We start from the raw sequence: 22,871 nt of genomic DNA, 5'->3' as shown, positions 1-22,871 counted from the left end.
GAGAGATCAGACACGGAACTTTGCCTCCCCGCAGGACTTCATTATAAAGCGGCGAGCTCCTTTCCATCATCCATGCTGACGTGTCTTGACTTGACTTGCCGCTCCCGCGAAGAAAAACGGGGCCCGGAGTGGCCACTTTGTCAAACCTCACGAATCACGATCCCTCGTTTTACGAAGTTTCTTGAAACTATAGTCGGGACTCGGTCGACTGGATGTTGCCGTAGAAAGGCAGGCTTATCATTATGCCCCATTCCTCTCACGCAACGAGTCCGGTCATATCATAAGTTATAATATGCTGTAGAAAAGGTAGGGTTATTAATACAGCTTGCTTTAACTTCAAGCGCTCACTGTTAGTAGTTTTCCTTATGAGGGTTAACATTCCCTGTTGTGAACAAAGTGAAAGTCCCATCGCATGAACCTTTACTTTCCAATTTAGGTTTCTTCTATTTCCCCTCACCTTAATCATTTTTCTTATAAGGGTTAATATCAACATTATAGGCTAGATAGATAGCCATCCTTCTAGCAAGAGGGCTACATCATGGAGTAGTGATGCAATAGCACAATAATCAAAATTTCTTTTTTTTTTTTGTTATAAGTATTGAAATCTTTGTTTTTGCCAACATAGGGGCAAGCTGATGACATTTGATCCAAAAGACTAAACAAGAAGCCGGCTAATGCAATAGCACAATAATCAAAATTTCTTAAGTTGTTTTTTTGGTTATAAGTATTGAATTCTTTGTTTTCTCCAACATAGGGGCAACCTGATTATATTTGATCCAAAGGACTAAACAAGAAGCAAGTTGAAGAGGGGGGATCAAATCAAAGGAGCTATAATCTAGGTAATAATATGTATATAGTAGATTTCAAATACATTTTTTTAAAATTCAAGGGTGATTAGATGACTTCAAGGTGTGTACATTATTTAAGCACACACATATATAGAATTACTTTGCAATTGCACACTTTGTTGAAACATCTTAAAATGCTTCTTAATAACTCTTCAATATGATGACACATGTATAAGATTATTAAGCATGATAAATCCATTATTATGATTCTTAATATCTTTTCATCAACTTATAATATAATAATATGATTTTTGTAATCAACAATATTCAATATGTATATTTTAAGAAAAGAATCAAGGAGTTGCTACAACCAACATCTCCTTGGTCTTTCATGCATAAGGAAAGTTACATTTATATGTGCATCTACAGTGCCAACTTAGCATGCTTATAAACACGTGTTTGTAGACATGAACATTAATGTGCTTGGAGAAAAGCCTAACATTCTTTTGCTTAGTTTAAAATACACATCTATTTGCAATTGATGTGTAATTAGTAATTCCCCAGTCTTCCTTGTTTTGGATGAAATCGAACTCCAAACAAGTAACTCCTTGGACTTTCTTATACCAAGGAAACCTTGCATTTATAGGTCCATCTAAATTGTAGACTTAACACACTTATGGACACATATTTCTAGACACAAATATAAATGTACTTATAGACACTCTTGACATTCTTTTGCTTAGTTTGAAATACGTATCTGACTATATACCTATTTCCTTGCAGTGTAAAATCATATAGATAGCCATTGCATGATGCACAACACTATTGGATCAAGAAATCCACCATCACCACCATTGGAATCTTGCATACCATGTCATTCCATGTCAACATTGCTAAAAAGAAAGTGAGCACAAATTAAATGAAAGAAAGAAGGTTAAAACCATATAAATCCATCCAAAATGTTTGTGGTCTTCATGTGTAGCAACACTATGAGCAGGTCTTGAAAGCTCATGAACTTGGAGCAACATCACCATGCCCTTTTCCAAATATCTATTTGCAAAGAAAAAAGCTCTCCAAATTAGGAAACTCATATTGGCGATGATCTAAAACATTTTGAACACCTTTTAACATCATATTCAAGTCCATTGCATCAAGTTGAGTGCAAATGGTGCATGTAAAGATTGCATCATATTGATGCACCTGGAATCTTTTGAAGTCTTGCAAATCTATTGATCCTATTGTAGCACCGCACCATATTTGGACATGCCATTTTCCAAATATAGTGCCTTGCATCAATTTCTTATAAGCATGCAAAGAGAGGTGAAACATTACAATAAAACACACACACACACATAGTGAGAGAGAGAGTGAGAGAGAGAGAGAGAGAGAGAGAGAGAGAGAGAGAGAGAGAGAGAGGGAGGGAGAATAAAAAATTCTCTCGTAATTAATATAATTATGGATTATGAAAAAAAAGGAATCAATAACGCCTGCATACCTCTTTTCCACAACATCAAAACATCACTCATTCAAACACCCACAATGCCATAGCTTGGGTTGTCCACTCTCGAGTAAGAGATGCAACAACAAGCTACTTCTGGCTCCCAAATTTTGGAAGTGCTTACTTCTTGTGGCCACTTATTATGAGCTACAATAGCAATGGGAGGCACAATAAAATCTACAATGGCATACTCCTGAGCTACACCTATCTCCTCTTCTTGATCCTTGGTGTCCTCAAGCTCACAATAGAACAAGCGGTCCAATGTCACATTGTGTTGCTATCAAGGATGAAATTTTCCCCTCATTTGCAACATCATGCAAGCTAATAAGTAGAACAAGCATCCAATACTATGCTTTCCTTTGATATTTTCTAAGCTTCCAATATCCACATATTTTAGCAAAGAGTCTGTATCACAAAAAAAGGAAATGGTTGGAATGTTTCCAAGCATAGCCTCTTTGACTGGTTGATGATCTATGTGAGGATCTATCAAAATGAGAAGACATGCCTCAAAAAAGGATGTCTACAGTAGCAATTAGTTTGTAAACATTCCAACGGTATGACATCCTACAATAGCCTACACCCTTATATATTGTGCAAACTTCAATACTACTCTTTGACCATAGGGCCTTGAAAATTGGAAAATAACGTCTTGTGGATTCTCAATAGCTATAGTACCCTATGCACTTAGTTGAGGTGATCCATCCTCCGAATCCCACCATGCATAGTTCACCTGGTTTGTCGTTCCACCTACTGCACTTCGAAAGATGGTGAAAAGATGGTTTGGGCCGTACATAGTCAAACATGTCTTTGACAATGCAACATATGAGCTGACAAAATTGGATGGGACAGTGCTTAGAGTGCCCATTGTAGGATAAATAATCAAGATTTTCAAGAAAAGAGATGAGGAGGATTATGCATTGGAAGAATTTGCAAGAGAAGAGCAACGAAAAGAAACTCCAGTAGAAGAGACAGATGATATGTCAGATAACCTTGCTTATATACCGAAAAGAGACAATGAAGAGATTGACCAGTTCGTGGATCTTGATGAAAATGGTCATGGGTAGTTGGCCCTCCGGAGGATGCACAGGATCAGAGGGCATGGATGTCATGCTCCTGCGCATTCGAGGTGTGGAATCCACCAAAAAGTTTGTGTGTGTGACATTCGTATTTTGTGTATACCTAGTCGTTGTGTTTGCATTTTGTTATGCGTGTGGCTTGCGTGTTTGTGTGTGTATGAATCCTAGCTTTCTCGTAACTGTGTTTCCAGTTATTGTCTCAAACCTGTGTGTGTGCTGGGACTTCGTTCCATTGTAAATAATATTATTTGTGTGCATTTATCTCTGTGTGTGTGTGAATGAATGCTTGTGTGTGTGTGCGTGTCAAAAATATTGAAAAAACCGATGCCAAGGAAGATTGGTGAAGCTGTTGTTAACCCCAACACGACAAGAGCAAAAGAAGGCAGAGAAGACGCAGGGCAAAGGCGAAAAGAAGGTAGCCGACAGAAGGAAAAGAAGGAGAAAAGCCCAAAAGCGCAAGGACAACCGTCAAAGACCAAGGCAACCATAAAAAGGGAAAGGCGCATAAAAAGCGCACTCTAAAATCTTGTAAAAGAGTGCCGGGCTCTCACCCGTGCTATTTGTAAAGATAGAAGGATAGTGAAAAGAAAGCAAGGAAGAGAAAAGAACAATGGAAAACAGGGCCTGGGCTATGACCGGCCATGTAAAAAAGAGAATGACCGCCCAAAAGGGAAGTAGGGTTTTGTATATAAAGTTGAAAAGTGAATGAAGAGCTCATTCTTTGGTGTGGCAAAACTAGTCTTCTTCTTCCTCTCTTCTTCTCTCCTTCTTCTTGCTTGTGTGTGCTCTTGAGAGAGGGAGTGTGAGAGGGTGAGGGAGTGAGCACGTGAGAGAGTGAGGAATCAAGAGGGTGAAGCTCTCCACCATCTCCTCCCCCCTTCTCCTCTTCTCCTTCCTTCTCTTCTCTTGCGCACGCGGTTATGGAGGATGAGGCTTGGAGAAGGAGGAGGCTTGAGGATGCTTGAGCTAGCTTCAAGAGTCGTGGAGCTACCAAAGTGTGAGAGAGAGGAGGGCACTCGATCAAGCATCAAGGTAAGTTCACTGCATTCGTAGTATCGACGGCGCGTCGGCTAGGTGAGAGATAGCCATGAGAGCTCGCTTGGAACGCTTGAACAATAAGCGGTCCGTGGGTCTTGGCGGTTGAGCGAAAGCTCCCACATTTTGGTTCCGTTGCCAGGACAAACGGATTCAAGCTCGAGCACTCGCACGCCCCATATCGAGAACCGAAGTAGGGCATTCACCCTGAAACGGAGCTTGAGATAGGTAGGAATTCTGGTGTTTTTGATCTTCAGAACATGTAAGTGTTTTTGAACAATTTGGTTACTAATGGCTGGAAAACATGGAGAAATTGGTTCAGTGTTTTTTTTCCGATTCAAGATGTGTTTAGGATAGATTAGCAGTAGGAAATCACACACGAAAAGGCAGAGGGCTGTTGCTGTGAAACAAGGGAAAAATCATAGGAACAAAGGGAAAACATGGAGTAGATGCAAGGTAACGGCATAAGGAACACCAGGGAAGGAACCTGGAGGGTGTAGGGCAGAACTAGCAGAGTATAAAACTCTGGGGGGGGCAGGAGGACCCCATTTCCAACCAATAGAGAGCGAAAGAGGTAGAGAGTGAGAGAGTGAGCGAGTTGGGCAGCTGTCCGATCGACTGGAGCTAGGAGGACATTGCATTCGGCGACTTCAGGTAATCGATCTCGTCCGCCCCACTCCAACTCTGTCATGGGGTAATCGCACGACCAATAGGATAATACACCTAGTGAAAATCGAGCAAATCGGTGTGCCAGACCCATCGGACCGGCGGAATCGGACGGCCGGCCCAGTGTCCGATTCCCAGAATCGGACACTCGGACAACCGTCCGATCAGACCTCCCGTTCAATCACTAACTCGGACTAACTGGTCCGATCGGACGTGCCACATGGCACTCGGACCGACCAGTCCCTTTTGTTAAAATTGGACGCTCGGACCAACTCGTCCGACTCAACCACTCGGACCACTCGGACGCCCCGACTCGGACCCACCCGGTCCGATCGGACGGAGTAATACATGTCACCAGTCGGACCATGTCCGATCGGACCTCCTAGAATCGGACCGATTCCTCGCACACTCGCCTGTCCGATTCTTGAGAATCGGACACGCGGACCCTAAGACCCCCACTTCGCCCTAACATACCTGGTCCGATCCCCACAATCGGACCACTGGTAAATCGGACCACTGGTAAATCGGACGTCCAATTCCCAGAGTCAACCCAGAACAAAACCTGACCCATCTAGGAGCACATTGGGGCACTCCCCCAGTGGTCCACCCCCCACATGCGCAATAGGAAGCAACATGGGGCCCTATGACCCATGAGGCGGCCAGGAATAGAGTAGTAAAGCCTGCTAGGCCCAAAACGAACAAGAGTGGGCAAGACACAGGGAAAGCACTCACAGCACTTTGATCGAATTTCCGCACTTGAAGAACACTTAGGAAAGTCGAAAGCCTGTTTGAGCACGAGTACACAAGGATAACACAATTACGAGTGGCCCTAAGTTGAGCACTGCATTCAAAAATTAAAAAGAACTCACTCAGATAAATTGCCAAAAAAACCCACCACCAAGAGAAAACCCAAGCGTGACAGACGCGCAGAGCACAGGGCAGGATCAAGCAAGGAGCAACAGCGACAAGGATTTGACTGACAACCAGGCGTAAAGATTTCACCATGACAGAGGGAGTTCCAGATCATCGGTTTGCGGGGGAGCTAGATGTTAGCACGTTTTCGGAAGCCATACAGCAAATGGTGAGCAGTTACGATGCGCACGCCCGGTACAAACGCCATGGTAGGACAGCGGAGGCAATTATTGCAGACCTAGAGGAGGAGAGGAGGCTAGCCCGCAAGGCGTTGCAGGGCATAGCAGACTATAATAGGGACCAACAAGCCAAGAGCCTAAGGCAAAGCATGGAGCTGCATGAGGTGCAGCGAGTGCTGAACTTGGCTGGCTGAAACCAAACAGACCAGGAGAGAGCACTCGAGGGAGACCTGACGCTGGGCGAGCTCCTCATGAAACGGCTGTTTGATAACACCGCGGCGGAACAAAATGCCGCTGCACTAGCAACCTCGCTACTTGCAGGACTAGGGGCAACCCAGGGCTCAAAGAGCCAGGCCAAAATACCTATTGTCGCTAAGCAACTCGACAAGTACCAACCACCGGACGACCCGTACAGCTTTGTCGAGTAGTTCGAGCAGGTCTGCAAAGCCAATGGCCTCAATGACCAGACCCAGCGTTCGCAAGCATTCGGACTTTGCTTAAGCGATAAGGGTAGGACGTGGTATACAAGTCTAGATAATGTAGAACGAGCCAACTTCAATAACCTCAAGGATCTCTTCGTTAAGAGATTTGCCGAACCCAGATACTCTGACAACCTGCTAGTGCGTCTGATGAACGTCAAGCAGAAGGAGAAGGAGGGCATCCGCGACTACGTCACCCACGTTAGAAGTCTCCTTAAGAGAATCCCCTTGGGCGAAAGACCGACCGACAGGGCAGTGTCAATCGTGTTCATCAGCGGGATTCGGGATGAAGAATTATACAAAGCACTAGCGGGCAACTCGAGCTTGCAAAGGGACGTGGTGGCTAGAGTTTTCGAGGAGGTCATTAGGGTCAATGACCAGCTGAGGGAGCGGAGCTCCAGGAGCTCGAACCCGGAAGAAGTCAACCCACGGAGTTTAGAACGAATGCCAACCTCTAGCGAGCGATCCAACACGTCATCCCACGATAAGGGGAAGTCCGCCGAGGCAGACCATGGCTTGGCCGAGGTCAAGACAGAACTGGCCAAAATACAGGACATGTTAAGGCAACCTACGCGTTAGCACACCCAGTGCGTGTACTGTGGAGGAAACCACCTGCCAGCAGAATGTCAGGACCCTAGGTCAAGACCCTGCACCAACTGCGGAAGGTTCGGCCATGATGCCGCACACTGTAGACTACCACGAAGACTGTCGTACACGCAGCCCTACGGCCAGCTCTATCCGGCTAACAGGCCACAGCCATTCTACGGAAGGGGAGATCCTCTTGCCCTACCAGCACCTAACGATACGAAGCCAACGGTCCCTAGGCTGGACATAAACCCTACCGGTATCCCTAGGCCGCCTAGTCCTTATGTGACCCACCCACCGAGCAATGCTCCTATGCATTACGTAGAGGAGCCCAGTGACGAAGAACCCTACATATACCCGTACGTCTCGCATGACGACGAGGGCAATGCAATCCTCATGGATTATCGACCAGTACCGGTGATGGCACTAGGACGAGGATGGGGTAGAGGCCTGGGAAGGCAGCCACCGGATCCAGCCACTTGTTGGACGTGTGGAGATCCCGTCCACGTCTCGTCAAGGTGCCCAAAAAGAGAGCAGCAAAATAGGGACAAAGCCGACCAAAGGTGTGCAGAGTGCGGAATCACTCATCTTTTTATAGATTGCCCAAAGCGGAAGTCGCCTTCTGGGACGGCTAATTTGCCATCCGTCCCACTGGGACTGTTTGGTGTTGAAAACCCCAATGGGGAGGCCACACCTATCCCTCTACGAGTGATGACCCGAGCACAAACGAAGCAGGCCGGCGTCTCTCTACCAGGACCTAGCAACCTCGACGCTGTCTCTGTAGGAAAGAAAAGCCGTAGGCGGAAGAAGAAGAGGTCAGAGGCTAAGGTCGCACTAAAAACCGATAGCATCACGACCTTGCCCCACGGCAAGAAAGTCTCAGATGCAGAGGCAGAAACTTCAGCCCCTAGAACTGCGCAACCGGAGAGTGCTAAGGTGGGGGAATACCCACACCCCAGGCGGCAATTGGAAGCCATAGAAAAGGTAAAGGAATGGGTGAGGGAGGCTCAACAGCACCTCAAGGACGTCGAGCCCATCACGGAGGATGAGATTGAGGACCTCTCCAGCATGCGTGCACCATCATCGCTACCCCACCCTAAGTCTGCCGAGGCGGCTATGCCACAAGCAGTACCGACAAGGACAAGGCCAGGCCTAGACATAACAGAACCACAAGACAGCCCTGGCCATTGGCCCGGACAGTCTGAACATAGAGCAGGACAGGGGTTTAGCAATCTCCTAACCACACTAGTGACCACCCCTGTAACGGTTGCGCTGGGAGAGTTGCTCAGGCAGCACTCGACCCTGTGGCAGGATCTCAAGCGGTGGATCGACAGACCGCACGAGCAAGCGCCAGGAAATGCTCAAGACCAGGATGCGGAAACGCACTTGCCAAGTTTGACGCTACACTCAAGCCCTAAGTCCTTGCACATCAACGCCTTCTGGGAGGGCTCAGAAATGCATGTAGTCCTGCTAGTCCTAGCCCTAGGGGACACAACGAGAAGGGGGATCGTGGACACAGGCGCAGGGGTCAGTGTGCTCAACTATGCAGTGCTACAGAAGTGGGGAAACCCGCCATCGAAACTGCCCGGTTTAATGTCACACTAGCAAATGGCATGCGAGTAAGACCATTCCGGGTCTTGAAGAATTGGCCAGTGAAGATTGCAGGAATCCAGTTCTCTGTCGACTTCATCGTTATGAAGGGAGTAGACTATGACATCTTATTGGGTCGACCCTGGATGCGCAATGCCAGAGTTATCGAAGACTGGGGTAACAACCTGATCTTCTTGGGCAATCGAGCTGACGCTGTGAGAATAGAGATGGACACTTGGAAGACCTCACCAGTCGACCTAGATACCATCTCCACTCTACTCAAAGGAACCGACCAGAACAAGGAACCCCGCGGGCCCTTGACAAAGTATATCCCTTGCCCGGAGGACGAGCGGGATTTGATGCACGTTCTCGCTACGCTTGATTTGCCATTTTTAGATCAGGAAGCGTATGAGCAGGCTGTCAAAACAGTTGGCAAGCTAAGAGAAACACATCCCACACCTGTCTACATGATGGCAGCAAGCCTCAATGACGGACCTAAACCTGTTGCCTTCCAAGTACCAACCAATAGGAGACAACTTCAAGGGATACTGGGACACCTAACGAACCGACAGGAGCGCAACGTAGCCGCCAATCTCAAGCCGCTCCAAGACCTCTTGGAACAACCCGAATGGAAGTGGACCAAAGTGCATGAACTAAATCTCAGATACAACTGGGCATTGGTCCCCAACCAACAAAATGAGGCAGAACAGGCCTTGGAGAATGATGCGCAGTCCAGCGAGGTGGATTCCGGTGACGAATACGAAGATTGCCAACCCTTCGATGAAGAAAGTGAGGGTGAGATGGACACGGTAGAATATGATACCGAAGGGTGAGAGATTGAACAAATCCGAGCGGATGCAAAACCACAGCCGAGGCCGACCCTCTGGATGGACCAAGGGGTCATGTGTGCGAAATGCGATCGTGCGTGGTTGGAACAAATGGGGGCTGTGGATTTTAAGCAGGCCGGCCTGACCCAACCAAAAGCAGCAGCCCTGCTTAGAACCGAGTCGCCCTCCGAACTGCGGCCGCCAGGAGAGACCACCTCCCCTAGTGAAAATGAGGAATTCGACTCTGAATTTGAAGTTACGTCGGAGGATGACCCAGAAATCCCTAGGCCACCCACGGCCAGACGCACCAGGGGAGATCTGCCCATCCACCTGAGGCGCCGACGACTACGACAGAATAAAACAGAGCGCTCCAACGACGTGCGATCGAAAGAACAACGAAAGTCGCGAGACCTCCCTAAGCGCTTTTCGAAATTCAAAAAAGGGGACAGGGTGGTGGTTCTGCTAAGTGCCAAACGCCAAGGGCAAGTCCGCGAACCCATCGAAGGGCCATCCAAGGTCAAGGAGATAAACCTAGCCCTGGAACGGGAAACCCCCCGACCGGTGTTCATTGCCGAGGACCTGACCACGGAGGAAGAATCCAACCTCATCACTCTTTTGCGGGAGTATCGAGATGTGTTTGCTTGGTCCCTAGACGAGCTACGAGGGGTGGACCCGAGTGTTGTGACTCACAACATACCCATGATGACGGATGCAATGCCGGTTAAGCAGCGACCATACCCCATGAATCCCAAGCACGCCCATGCTGTCAAGGAGGAAATTGACAAGCTAATGCGAGCCGGGTTCATTTACGAAATTGAGCACACGGACTGGGTATCACCCATAGTCATTGTGATGAAGAAAAATGGCAAGATTCGAGTGTGCGTCAATTCTAAGAAAGTAAACGCAGCGACAAAGAGAGACAACTACCCCTTACCATACACTAAGCACATGCTTGAGAGGGTGGCAGGTGAGGAAGCCTACAGTTTCCTGGATGGCTTCTCGGGATACAATCAGGTGCAAGTGCACCCTGCAGATAGGCACAAGACCGCCTTCGCCACTGAGTGGGGCGTCTTTGCCTATGTAGTCATGCCATTCGGGCTAACCAATGCCCCCGCCACCTTCCAATGCCTCATGTGCACCATATTCAAGGATATGCTTCGCAAGGAGTTGGAGGTCTTCGTCGATGACCTGTGTGTCCATTCATCTTGGAACCAACATCTCGAAAAACTCCGTGCGGTCTTTGAACGGTGCCGTTTATATCGTCTCTCTCTCAACCCCCTGAAATGTCAGTTTTGGGTAAAGCACGATTGCATCTTGGGACACGTGGTGTCCAAGAACGGCATTGCCACGGACTTCTCAAAGGTCAAGGTTATCGTGGACCTCCCACCCCCAAGTAATTATAGGGGGGTTCAATGCTTCTTAGGTCACACAGGATACTACCGACGGTTTGTACTAAACTACACGCTGATCGCTAGGCCATTGTACAAGCTACTAATTGCCTTCGAGTGGACCGAAGCCTGCCAGCGAGCCTATGAGGAACTGAAAAAAGCCCTAACGACAACACCTATCCTACGACCCCCAGATTGGACCATGCCGTTCCACGTACACATCGACGCTTCTAAGTTCGCCGTGGGGGCGGTGCTGTGCCAATCGGGTGAGCATAACTTACATTACCCAGTGAGTTTTGCAAGTAGGCAGCTCACTGAAACAGAGATGAACTATTCAACAATAGAAAGGGAGGGATTAGCTATGGTGTTCGCCGTGAAGAAGTTCTGGCATTACCTGCTTGCCACCCCCTTCACCTTCTTTGTTGACCATCAAGCTCTGCTCTACCTAGTCAACAAACCTTGTGCTACAGGACGTATAGCACGATGGCTTCTCCTGCTCCTAGAGTTCGACTTCTCAGTAGTAGTACGGAAGGGAAAACAACACTACATGGCTGACCATCTGTCCCGAATACCCACAGGAGAAGATGTGGACAAGGCATAGTGGATGAATTACCAAATAGCCACTTTTTCCGCATGTCCAGCGAAAAAGACCTATTGAGGGCCGATCTGACACCATATTGGGCAGACGACATAGTCCAAGTACTCGAGCAGGGGCTGCCCGAACGACCAATGGAACGGGCACGACTTAGGCGATTAATCCTGAAAATCCAGCCTTATCAGTTGATTGTAGGCCAGCTCTATAGGCTGGGGCAAGACGGTCTGCTACGTAGATGCGTATGTGAGCATGAGATGCACGATGTGCTCTCAGAGGCGCACAACGGCATTGCAGGAGGACACTTTAGCGGGGATACGACAACACGGAAGGTGTTGCAGTCCCAGCTATGGTGGCCCACGCTCTTCCGGGATGCCTCACAATTTGTCAAACACTGCGATGCGTGCCAACGGACGAGGGTTCCAATCCATAAAGATCAGATGGAGTTAACCCCGGTCATCACTCGCCAACCTTTCGAAAAGTGGGGTATTGACTTCATTGGACCCATCAGCCCTGCGGCACAATATTCACAAGCTAGATATAAAGTGGTAGCCACGGACTACCTCACCAAATGGGCGAAGGCGAGAGCCACACGGAAAAACGATGCTAGGACAACTGCCAAGTTTTTATGGGAACAAGTGATCTCGCGTTTTGGGTGCCCCATCGAACTGGTCAGCGACCAGGGAACGCATTTCATCAACGAAGTGATAGCCCATCTCCTATCCACATTCCTCATCATCCATCGCAAATCCTCACCATACTACCCTCAGGCTAACGGCCAGGCTGAGTCAACCAACAAAATTCTCATCACTGTCCTGACCAAAGTTGTCTCAACCTCACGAAGTGACTAGGATAACAAGTTGATGGCGGCCCTGTGGGCCTTCCGAACAGCTTATAAGATGGCCGTCGGACAAACGCCTTTCAGGCTAACCTATGGGACCGAAGCTATTCTCCCCCTAGAATTCTTTGTCCCTAGCCTGCAGATAGCACTACAAGAACGATGGGAGGGGAGGGAGGCATGGACGCAACGCTTAGTCGAGCTAGAACGCCTATCGGAGGTACGACCCCTAGCCACCCATGCGCTTATTTGTGAGAAAGCTAGACGCAAAACCTAGTTTGACAAGCACGTCAAGCAACGAGAGTTTGAGCCGGGCGACCTAGTGCTCCTCTATTTAGTTAAAGGACACAATTAGAAGATGAAATTCAGAGGTCTTGGGCCCTTTAAGGTCCGCGCAATCAGCCGTACTGGTAATGTCGAGCTGGAAACACTGGATGGAGAGGGAATCGGCTTCTTTAACGGCAGTCGAATCAAAAAGTACTATCCGCCCACGCACCCACTGCATGAACAACCAATGGTGGAAATGCTCGTTAAAATACGAGTAGCCACACTTACAGAAATCGAAGAAAATGAGGACGAGCTTGTAGAACCCACCTACCTCCGCATCACGGTCACGGCCAAGCAAACATGCTTCTTCAACGCCCTGATCGACGAGGGGGCGGATTTTAACATCTTGACGCATGAGCATTGGACCCAACTTGGCGCTCCAACACTTCATCCCACAGCAGCCAAATTGAACCCATACGGGGCCCAATCCTACCCGCTCCTTGGCACATGCAGGGTTGTAGTTTCTATCAAGATTGAAACTATTCCCATGTTGTTCTATGTCCTACCCGATGCCAGGGAGGCAGGCGCAGAGTCACTGCTCGGGCGAACTTTTAAAAAGCAGACCCGCTGCAATGTTGATTATGAGTTACAACGCATCCACCTAACAATCCGAAATGTGGCAATTGTCACGACTTTCAACCAGCACCTCGTAACCCCAGCATTGCTCAACGGACAACCATTAGAAATGGTTGCACACAGGACTAAGAAAGAGGGCCGCGCATATCTACTACACCCAGATCCCCATGCACCGCAACCCGCTAAACCTAAGGCAAAACCCCAACAGACTCGCTTGCACTGGGTGCCGAAAAAGCTGCGGGATCAGTCTACAACTAGACGCGCGGATCCGCAAAACACATACAAACCTAAACCTAGAAGACCAAAACGCCGTCATCACAAGCGCCGCATGGTTAAGGAGATATGGGTCCCTAAAACCCTGCTGCGTGCACAAGGCTACTATGAAGGGAATGCCTTGCTGTGGATCCCCAAGGTCCCAACTGACACAGGCCCTGCTCCTACGTCAATCGCAAAGTCCGGTCCTCTGACACTTCAAGACCACGAACCGCACAATCCATCCCAGTCGTCCGACTCCTTTGAGAGTCATCCCATAGGCGTCATACATGCCCAATGGCCCAAGCACCGGCCACTACTGCCGGCGGTATCACCCAACCACCCTGGCCCGCAACCCAGCAGCCTTGCCGACCACCCTAGCACGATTCCTAAGACCAACCCCGACCCGTCCATTCAACTGTTGGCCGAGCCGCTGACTCAAACAGGCCCCCACCGGCAGCTCTATGCCGACCGAACCTCTAGCCCCAGCAAACATCAACCACCTGACGGCCTTAAGTCTTCCTATGAACGGAAGTCATTCCTAACGCTGGCCGCGGACCTCACCGAGGACACGGGGGTTGACGTTGTGGACTACATCAAACAACTCGACGCCACTTTTGTGGCACTGGCCCTTAGCTATGACCGCCTAGACTTGGGACTGTTAGCAGAACCCCTTACAACGGACGTGCGCACTATGCCTTGCTCTTGGGAGACTTTCGAATTCGCCTTCGCACAAGCTTCACGCTTTGCCGCTGAGCTACTCGCTCGCTCGGTCTCCGAAGAGCAAGCCATTAGGCAATGCCTCATCTCATCGTTTGACCTGTGCACGATGTCCAGTCTCACTAACCAAGAAACAACAAGGTTGTCCCACCTGGCGGACACAGAATCTCCCTTCTTGAAGCAATGGTACGCTCTTCGATTAAAGTGGGCAACAGAAGGATGCCGCACAATGACCAACGCTGAACAACGCCGAGCCATCAAGACGGCCGAGTATGATCCCACATACGTCGCGCCCACCTCGTATCGAGTGTTAACCACTCTTCGAGGTCGAACCATGGACGATCATATCTTAGGGCACCCCTATCTCGATTGCATCCTGACAGAAGAGGAGCTCCACATCGCAAGTCAGATCAACTCCGGAGATTTCCTTACCGATGTCCTCACATACATCACCCACATAGGCATCCGACCCTGTGACCTGGACCATGCTGCACACCTCGAATATAACCCCAACTTCTACGATTGGCTCCTCCACAAAACAACCTGAACACATGGAGCCCACACCCCAATCCTGGGACGGATTTTTCTTTTCCTCCAGGGAAAGGTGGGTAGGAAATTAGTGGGGCAATAAATCAGTAAATCTAAAAAGCAAACCAAGCATGAAAGTTAAAACTAAAAGTGAACCACGCATGAAAAAGCTCCAAATTAAAATGCCATGCAGGAACAGGTGATAGAAGTTGAAAAAAAATAAAATTAAAAAAAATCATGATTACAAATGATGAAGTCTATTATGGTTGTCCTACAAATTGGTTGTCAAAAATACTAAGGAGCGAGTTGACTGGATGTACAGGTAGTGACCATGGCAGGCCAAGACAAAGTGGGCAAAGTCCCTTTTTCGAAGGAGGAACAGGCGCGGTACGGCCTCACGGTGGAAACCAGAGCATTCAATCAGCTGAAGTTCCGCCATATATTCAACTTGGAGGATGTGGTTATTGAGGAACCAGCGGTGCGACGGATCATGGAGCAATGCCACTTACAACGGTACCTGGAAGCAGTGGGCCAGAGAATAGACTATGCCCTGTGCGCAGAGTTCCTATGCACCTTCAACAAAAACAGAGGCACCATCACAGTACGGGACGTAGGAGCCACCAAACAGGTGCAGGTTGAGCTGACCCCTGAACTGATAGAACGAGCTCTGGAACTTCCGAACAAGGTGGAGAAGAAGCCGAAAAGGGACGTCTATGCCATGTTGGGAATGGACAAGGTAAAAGTCCACACCAACGACGGAGTCAACTTGGCAGACATCCCTGATCCAGAGATCCAGCTGCAAGAAAAAATGATGCAAGCCCTATTTTCGAGTCAACGGTACAATAGCATCATGTCCAGGATAAATGTACCTTTACTCGAAAGCATCGCGGCTTAGGCACTGGATGAGGTAAACCTCAATGGCTTCGTGAGAAGGACGATGGAGGCCTCAGCAAAGGCCCTGGCAATAGGAGGAAGGGCCGAGGCAAGAGAATCCCCCTCGCCTCGATCGACCCGCAAGGCCTCGTCCTCCAAGGCCTCCACCGTAGGGTTTGGAGGTGTCCTCACTGCGATCCTCCACGAGGCAATAGGGCACGGACGTGATGAAGAAGACAAACAGGGAGGCGGCGGAAAAGGAGGCAAATCGCCGTCGCAGTCCCAGCCCCGGCCGGAGGAACAGTCGGATGAAACAGAGACAGACACCAACAAGGAGGAAGAGCGCCAGGCTGCACCAGAAAGGGAAGCGGAGCAACGAACCAAAGCCCTGCATGGAAAGAGAGAGGAGGAGCGAAGGAGAAAAGAGCAGGAGGAGCTCGAATGGGCCCGAAGAGAGTCGGTAAGAGAAGAAGAGGAAAGAAGAAAAAGAGCTGAGGAGGAGAGAAGAAGAAGAATTGGAGCTGGCAACGCGTCGCTCCATCGAGGAACAGCGTAGAAAAGAAATAGAGGGAGCGGGTAGGGCATACCAATCCGAATCTGAAGCACCCGGCCCTAGCACTGGTGCGCCGGAACCCGTGCCGCCGCCTCCTACAGAAGGGAAGGGAAAAGACCCGGTCAGACCCGTCTCCCCTCCCCCCGCACCAACCATGCAAGCCACTCCCCTCAAGGTGACACCCCCTGACATGGCCGCCCTGATGCACACCGCAAAGGTAGATGAAAGCAATATAGTTACCTGGCTACAATTCTTAGTGGAACGAGAGTTGCCAAGGGAAGCAGCCAAGGCCACCCTAGTCTCAGGGACCAAAAGGGCAGCGACGACCGAGCTAGAGCAGGGGCCAGAGGAGAAAAGACAAAAGGTGGAGGAGATTGCCACTACTACGATCAGGCCCCACTCCCCACCCCCAGCAGGCCACTATGATGACTATGTAAAGGAGCTGCTCGCGCAGTTGCAAACAGCCAGGCAAGAAAGGAGGGTGGCAGTGGAAGAGCTGGCAGCGGAGCGCGAATCGCAAGCTGCCCTCCAACTGGACAGAGTAAGACAAATAACACAGTATCAAAAAGAAATTGCTATGCTTAAGGAGGAAGCCAGCACCAAGGAGGTGGAGGAGCTGAAAACCCTGAAGGAGCGCGATGCTACTTGGGAAGGACGAAGGAAAATTCTGATGGAGCGTCTCACCAGGGAAAGGGAGACAAATGCCCACCTTCAGCGCAGAAATGACCAGCTATCTGCAACTAACTTGGAGGCGCAGAGCCAACTCGAAAAAATTAGAGAAGATGTGGCAGAGCTGGATCAATTGAGGGCAGAACAGGTGCGTAGGTTACAGGCGACGCGGGACCAACTCAACGAGCAGATTGCAGAGCAGCACCGAGAGCAGTCCCGTTTGCACCAGGAGCTCGAAGCCCAACAACAGTAGCTCATGGCAATGACCCTCCGACAAGGAGAGAGCCTGGAAGACACAGAGAAGCGGGTGAAGGAGTGGGCAAATCACAACGAGCAGAGAGTGCGAGACCTAGCACGCCGGCTGGCCAAGGCTGAGGGCGACAAAGTGATGGCTGAAAACCAAGCAGAGGCAGCCCAACTTGCTATGATGGCTCAGCAGCACACTTTCATCAATACGCTACTCCACACCACCCACTCAGAAACAGGAGAGACCAATGATCAATTGCAGAGAAAGCTAACCACTGCGCGCAAGGCCCTTACGGTAGGCCTGCACGTACCACTGCAACTAGGAGGCCCTCCGCAGAGCCTGGAGGAACAAAGGAAATGTTTGGCACAAGCAGGACTGACAACACAGGAAATGGATGATCTGGGGTTCACTGAAGAAAAAACACAGGAGGAGGAGCAAGAGGAAGGGGGTGAGCCCGAGCTTGAAATAGGGCCTCAGGACGAGGAATATGCCTCGCCACCCCCTCAACCCCAACAAATCAAAGTGCCACCCCATGACGCACCCGCCGAACGAAGAGCGGCCCACACCACTCGAAGGAAGGAACTAGTGGAGAAGGCAAGAAGAAAACTCAAGGCCAGACCCGCCCTGAAACAGCCCGTCCCTTTCCCGCTGCGCACCCAAGACTCACCCGCTGAGTATCGTGCTGAGATGATCATCTGGGAGCAGCAGGAGTATAGCTGGGACCCCTTCGACCTACGCTTCGAGTTGCCCACCGCTCTAAATAGGGTGCTGCCCATTCAGTTGGTGGAGGATGTCATTGCCATGGGGGCCCGGCTCAAGGCTAGATGGTTAGAAGAGCGTGAGGCCCACCCAACTGCTTGGGGGACTGAGGACCGCGAATTTTGGCAGGACAAAGTCCTCCACATACCCCGCACCGTGGAAGGATATAGTTTCCAACCTACCTGGAGGCATGGCATTTTTTACGTCAACCTGGAGGCGTGGATGGCGTTTTGTAACACCCTCCCTTCGGAAAGGAACAACCCCACCTTTATGCCATTTCCTCGAAGGGTAGGAGTGGATTTTAACCCGTCCATCCATGGCAGGTTTGACTTTCCCATTATTTACAATGCCAACTCCACTTCCCATAGGAGCGCCCTTCTCTTCACCCTGCCCGACTTGTACAACTCCATAAATAAATTCCTTACTGAATTCTCTTCTTGTCCTGACCCAGCCTTCATCACCACCTGTAACTACCTTAGATTAATTAGAATACTAGTACGCCAGGAACCTGCACCCCAAGAGCGCCACCTTCCGCCCCTTTATTTTGATCCCAATGCCATAGATAGCACCACCATGACTCGTTTCATGATGCGTGCTGCCCTTTTGCCATCCTTTTGTGTTGCACTGCTGGAAGACATGAATGACAGCAAGTTCACACAGTGCAATCACCCCTTTCTCTCCACCACTACCCTTAAAACCCGCCTCCATACTAAAGGCTACTTGCTAAGCCGGAAGTTCCTCAACAAGGCTCCCCGGCCTCCACCCACCCTTCCCCATAATTCGGATGATGAGGGGTAGAACGGGACGGGCCATGGCCAAAAAAAAAAAAAAGAAAAAAAAAAAGAAAGTCAAAGGTGTACTTTATCTCCCCATTACCACCCTTCTGCTCCACGCGGCCCTCGTCGCCCAGCCTCCTAACTACGTAATAATTAAGTATGCATATGCACGGCACTCATATAATACCTACACAGAACTAATTCATAGTTTGGGTCCTCAAGTGCAGGACAACACTCTCAGCTTGCTCAGAGTTCGACCTGTCTCCCAAACTAAGTCTTGTGCACAATACAGAGACTAGCACCACCCCTAGGGAGAGACCACCTGACAAGTTTTCAATTGCAGGTATCGACAACCACAACCCAAGTGGCATTCATTCTTCATCCACCTCCCATGCGAATTGCCCACCCAGCATCCAGCGAGCTGGCAAAATCACCCAACGCGGCATCCCCAACCAACCCCCGCATACCCAGTCGCCAGTGCAGACCCCAAGCCCCGGTCCCCCCGAAGTCCTCAGCGCCTACCACCACTTGCTCCCTCCGCCAGTAAGTGCCATGGGACTGGCACTCGTCTAGGAGGGGGGCAATGTTAACCCCAACACGACAAGAGCAAAAGAAGGCAGAGAAGACGCAGGGCAAAGGCGAAAAGAAGGTAGCCGACGGAAGGTAAAGAAGGAGAAAAGCCCAAAAGCGCAAGGACAACCGTCAAAGACCAAGGCAACCATAAAAAGGGAAAGACGCATAAAAAGTGCACTCTAAAATCTTGTAAAAGAGTGCCGAGCTCTCACCCGTGCTATTTGTAAAGATAGAAGGGTAGTGAAAAGAAAGCAAGGAAGAGAAAAGAACAATGGAAAACAGGGCCTGGGCTATGACCGGCCATGTAAAAAAGAGAATGACCGCCCAAAAGGGAAGTAGGGTTTTGTATATAAAGTTGAAAAGTGAATGAAGAGCTCATTCTTTGGTGTGGCAAAAGTAGTCTTCTTCTTCCTCTCTTCTTCTCTCCTTCTTCTTGCTTGTGTGTGCTCTTGAGAGAGGGAGTGTGAGAGGGTGAGGGAGTGAGCACGTGAGAGAGTGAGGAATCAAGAGGGTGAAGCTCTCCACCATCTCCTCCCCCCTTCTCCTCTTCTCCTTCCTTCTCTTCTCTTGCACGTGCGGCTATGGAGGATGAGGCTTGGAGAAGGAGGAGGCTTGAGGATGCTTGAGCTAGCATCAAGAGTCGTGGAGCTACCAAAGTGTGAGAGAGAGGAGGGAACTCGATCAAGCATCAAGGTAAGTTCACTGCATTCGTAGTATCGACGATGCGTCGGCTAGGTGAGAGATAGCCATGAGAGCTCGCTTGGAACGCTTGAACAATAAGCGGTCCGTGGGTCTTGGCGGTTGAGCAAAAGCTCCCACAGCTGTCAAAGCGGTACAAGAAATCCCGAATCTAAGATAAGAAGAAATACAAGAATGCCCTACAAGTGGACGACTATGGGCTACTGCAATTGAAATGGCCCAGGCCTCAAAGAAAGAACAAAAGTGTGGATGCTTTAAAAAAAGTGCGATCATAACCCTTATGTTATGGCATCCATATTTGCTCTGGTTCTGGTTCTAGTAGTCTTTTGTGTACCTCAGTATGGCCATTCACATGTCACTATATGCATTAGCATTTTCTCCTTGGAGGGATCTCTCACGGTGATGAGTGTGAAAGCCCTTGGGATAGCCATAAAATTGACCTTTGAAGGGGACAACCAGTTTTTTTTTCCCACACTCTTGGATTTTTCTGTTTATGGTTGTTCTCTGTGGTCTCACACAACTAAATTACTTAAACAAGGTTCTTGATACATTTGACATAGCAGTGGTATCTCTGATCTATTATGTGCCCTTTACTTCATTCAAAATCCTTGCCAGTGTGATAATGTTCAAGAATTGGCAGGGTCAGAGTGATGCAAGCATAATCTCTAACATGTGCGGTTTTCTCATCATCCTCTCTAGGATGACTTTGCTTCTTGCCACGAAAGATATCGGTGACACAAAAGTAGCTGGAATGATGATGAGTGGGGAAGTTGCAAATTTTGCTGCACATGCATACGCTCCTGCTATTTTGGTGACCCCGCTTGGTGCAGTTAGCATCATCGTAAGTCCGGTGCTAGCACTACCTCTGCAGTGGTCCAATCTGAAGGCATTGTGGATACTGGAGCCCATAACAATAGCATTACAGATAACAATATCGCAGCTTCTAGGAATAGAGCCATCGCCCGACCCGCCCGTCCTGGGGAGAATAACGATAGTCGTCCTAGGGAGAATAACAATAATCATCCTGGGGAGAATAACAGCAATATGTTCGGAGGTTATAACTCTTCTATGAACTACAACCGGTACGCGCTTGGGAAATAGTATGTTCTCCCCATATGGTGCTAATAGATATGGCATGGGAGGCTTTTTCTTGTGTGGTATTGCGGGGGAAGAACAGGGATTGATGGGCTACCTGCTTTTAGCTACATGACAGGATGAACAGTGGAAGATACTTCTAAACGTAACAACTGCCAATAGCATGCTCTATATGCAAACAGGTAACGATGATCTAGCATCGTTGTGGGGACAAAAGGAGGAGGCTCGACACTGAAAGGAGGACAAGCAGCATCAATTGATTGAAGACTGATTGCGGGCACAAGAAGCTAATTATTGCTACTTTGACTAGATCAAAGGGAGACTCAAAGATTACTGCAAGGTTGCCTACAAAATGGAAGGAAGGAGCAGCTATGATTTGAGAGGATTACGGCCATTGCTTGCATGTTTCTAATGTCAGAGCTCTTATTGTCTCTAGTTGTTACCTGCTTTATAGCAGGTAGCTTATGAATAGGTCTACCTTAGTAGTCATTGGGTCAAAAAGCCATAATGACAGGTCAAAAGAAAGAGAGAGAAACTACTGGGAAAGGGAGGAAGACCTAATCAAAGACAATGACAAAGACACGGTAGTGAAAGATGATGTAGATAAGTCTAGGGAATGGGAAAGAGCCAAGCAACTGATTGATGCCATTCCAAAAATAAAAGAAGAGATTTTTGCATATAAAATAGACTGGCATTTAGAGTAATTCTTGAGCTTGAGATACGAGCTTGAGAGTTAAATTTTCAACTTGAGATCGGGCGGTCTAAACCTAGTGGGCTGTTCGGATTCGATTTCGTCTTGTATTTTGTAAACATCTTGGCAATAATACAATTGTTACTTGGCATCATATTCGTCTTGATTATTTGCTTCGCTTGATCTTCCATCTTGGAATTTCTCAAGGACCTTTGTGGTCGTGAGTTTGTTTTCGAAAACCCTTCGACATCTTTGGTGAACCCGACATGAAAGCGTCGCATTTAAAAATTTCAGGATGGGAGATACTTCAGCATCAACTTCAGCCCCTTCTACGATTCCTACTTTGTCCTCTACTTCAACTCCGTCTCATCAACTTCTGCTTCAAGTACTTCTACAGATGATTTAAAGTAGATTTTGCAGAACATATCTATGTATATGCAACTTCAAAATCAGCAGACGCAATTGTATATGCAATAACAACTGCAGTTACATCAACAACAATTGTCTTAGCAAAGGCAACTACATTCGGAGCAAGAGAATGCAATCAACGCAACTAAGGCAATTGAAGCAGTTGAAAATGAAAAGAAGCTATTCGATGGCCATAATGTATCGGCTTATTTGAAGACGTATGAGATTACGATGGGATTTTTTGGAGTACCAACAAGACTTATGAGCAAATATTTTCTTTGCCTTGTCACACCCACCTTGAGGGTAAAAGTGATTGATCTTTTCCTTCAAAATTCGCATTGGCAAGATTTTAAGAAGGCCCTGAAAGAGGAGTATTTTCTTGAGGACTTTGGGATGGCTACACGGCAGTCATTATGAGAGTGGGTCTACATGCCAAACAAAGGTCTAGCTGCTTCAAAATTGATACGAGAATTTGAAGAGAGGTATAGTCAGCTTGATGCCACTAAACAAAGAGCATTGGATATTGAGAAAGTTGAGCTTTTCTTACAAGCTACAGTTCGTGCTCTTCAGGAAGAATTAGGAGAGCTTCTTGAGGATCGCACGAAGCCTAAGGGTCTTAAAACAGATTGGCAGGATGCTCAGGATGTGGTCTCGACTTTGACCAAGAGGCGG

General features: G+C 48.6%; 1 pseudogene; it reads right to left on the bottom strand.

Annotated features, from left to right (window-relative positions):
* Window positions 1-2,314: 2,314 nt before the first annotated feature.
* LOC148041106 (small ribosomal subunit protein uS2 pseudogene) lies at window positions 2,315-16,474 on the bottom strand (annotated as a pseudogene).
* Between the last annotated feature and the right edge of the window lie 6,397 nt (window positions 16,475-22,871).

This window comes from Lygodium microphyllum, chromosome 1 (assembly GCF_053477565.2).
Source record: "Lygodium microphyllum isolate KBCC chromosome 1, Lygodium_microphyllum_v1.1.10, whole genome shotgun sequence".
Taxonomy (NCBI): domain Eukaryota; kingdom Viridiplantae; phylum Streptophyta; class Polypodiopsida; order Schizaeales; family Lygodiaceae; genus Lygodium; species Lygodium microphyllum.
The sequence above is the reverse complement of the archived record's forward strand: the minus strand, read 5'-3'. Positions and strand labels throughout refer to the sequence as shown.